The following is a 2,894-nucleotide window of genomic DNA, read 5'->3' on the forward strand; positions in this document are numbered from 1 at the left end:
AAGATCCCTTCCGGTTTGACCAAGGTACATCAAATCACAATCTTTACAAGGAAGGCTATACATTCGTGGGGACTCGTTTCCCTTATCTCGAGAACTTATACGGTACCCAGGTTACTTAGCTTTCTTTTTTGTCGTCTTTTAAAATATATATATATATATATATATATATATATATATATATATATATATATATATATATATATATATATATATATATATATATTTCTTTAATTCCTACCCAATTATAAGCAGAAATGTCTGGCTTTATCAGGGGCATAAGTGTTACCAGGTACAATTATATTAAATGGCATAATTGAGGAAGCTATTAAGTATCTGTCACAGCCTGCATATGTCTCTTACGGAAGTGATAAAGTTAGCATTTCAGCTCGTTTCAGAACTTTTTATTACACATATTCTTCTCGACAATATGTATTATTATCATCTTCCACCGTTGTTCCTTAATATCTTTAATTTATTTTACAGAATACTACTTATGTTAGGAATTTGTATTTACATTATCAATTTCTTTAGGGTTTAAATCTATTTGATCTGTATTTAGAACCAATGAAAATAGGTTGAATGTTTCGATTTCAGCACAAAGCATTAAATAAGGATCATATCGATTGCTTTAGGGTTAAGATCATAGCAAGGTCCAGAAATCTATTTAAATGGATACTGCTTTTTCCTCCGTGACTTCTAGTATATTAGTAACGTTTACAGATGAATGGACTGACTCAGCTCTGGTAATTGACGAGTGAAGTTCTTACTCAAATTATTCTAATCTCTATATCAGTCTATCTCTGTGTTTAAGCATCTTCATCGTTGTCTTCAAAAGATATCTGCCGTCTTCCTAAAGGTAGTCTGGACTCGATTAGTTCAATACCTGTACATTTCTGAATAGTTTATATGATCCATGATTCTCTCTCTCTCTCCCTCTGTCTGTCTGTCTGTCTGTCTGTCTCTCTCTCTCTTTCTCTCTCTCTCTCTCTCTCTCTCTCTCTTTCTCTCTCTCTCTGATCTCTGTCTTTTTTATAGGATTGTGCAGTTCAGCTCTATTTTCTCCTTTTCAGTTTTGACTTGCATAGTTCTCTTTTCATTAGATTGTTTGTAATATTGAAGTATTTATTTTCTCTTATATTTTTTGTACTACTTAGGCTTTTTACTGACTCCTGAATGGTATCCAATAAATTGAAAACCATACCCAGGATGGTTATGCCTGAAGACTTGAAATCTGTTTTTGATGTCCGGTTAAACTGTCTTCTTTTTATCCCATACCTTTTGAAAGTTGATTTTCTTCTACATCAAGAGTTATCTATTTTCATATTTCTGAAATTCATCTCAGATCTATAACCTACCATTCTGTGATCACTAACGATATTTACTTTATCAATTAACTTAATATTGTTAACGCTGTTAACTTTTAACTTTCTTCCATACAGTCAGGGTCGTGGGCGATATCCAGGGCGATGCTCGTTGCTAAATGAAAATATCCTTTATCTTAGGAACTATGGACCCGCTTTGTCGAAGCATTCTTTCATGTTTTCAACCTGACTTCTACCTAACAAACCATTTTATCCAGATCTACTATGCAGAGAAAGTTATCTTTAACTGTCTTAAATCCACTGGTGGCAACGAAGATTAATACACTACTATGCAGAGAAAGTTATCTTGAACTGTTTTAAATACACTAGTGGCAACGAAAATTAATACACTACTAAAACCGGTATCTACTGTGTAGAGAAAGTTATCTTCAACTGTTTTAAATATACTAGTGGCAACGAAAATGAACAGATTACTAAAACCGGTATCTACTGTGCAGAGAAAGTTATCTTCAACTATCTTAAATAGACTAGTGGCAACGTAAATGAACACACCACTAAAACCAGTAAAAAGTAACGAATGGTTTAGATAAGAATATTAAGAGAATTTACAACTTCTGCCTCAGCCGACAACCACAACTGTCACACAGTGTTGTAAACATGAAGAAATTAGCCCTCAGTCGACTATTTATCTCCCTTTATGAATCCACTTCCATTGGAAGTCTATCAATTAGAACCTATTTCGGAGAAGTTAAATAGGATTACCACTATTTAGAGTTAAGTGAAAGGAAGTAATTATACACAGAAATCATCATAGCAGTCAAGGAGTTAGCCGTAGGATTGGAATAAATTTTGAAGACCTAAAATTTTCTTTGAAAATACGGGAATCTATTAATACACTTACGTATGATAAATATTTCCGTTAATTATGTGTAATATTAGAGTTCTTTCCATATCAGTCTATTTCTTCCATGTCTCGGGCAATTTCATTCATATCTATGATAAACCTTTCCACGATATGACAACTTAGTTTGACTTGATTGTGACTCATTAGGAAGCTCGCTGACTGAGCGGGTTAGGGCGTCGTTACTTGCGGCGAAGGTCGAGGGGATGGCGGTTCGAATCCTGCCACCGGCGAAGTTGAACCAAGGGCATGGTTCATTAAATTCCACGCTACAAAGTCCTCTGTAAGGGGCACCGTCCTAGCCTTCCGATGGGAGGAGTTTGTGACGTTAAACCATATCATCATCATGACTCTCAAAAGGCAATTTTTTTTTCCAAAACAGATAAACATGATTTTCAGTTCCTTCTCATATATAGCAAGTGTCTACTAGATAAGACAAAATAATATATTTTTTTTTTTAACTTTTGTTCTATTTATTTTTTTTTTTTTAATTCGTCTTTTCTCTTTTGTAAGTCTTTCACAAACAAAAAATTCACAGCTGACAACCACAAGAGAAGCTGTTTTTAAAACGAAAAAAATATATGTAAGGAAAATACAAAAATCCCTTCACACTTTCTGAGACATCTTCCAACCAAGCGATCAAAACTAAAAGTGGGAATGCGAAAAAATAG

Source organism: Oratosquilla oratoria, chromosome 1 (assembly GCF_046742065.1).
Source record: "Oratosquilla oratoria isolate Oo_2021 chromosome 1, ASM4674206v1, whole genome shotgun sequence".
NCBI classification, from domain to species: Eukaryota; Metazoa; Arthropoda; class Malacostraca; order Stomatopoda; family Squillidae; genus Oratosquilla; species Oratosquilla oratoria.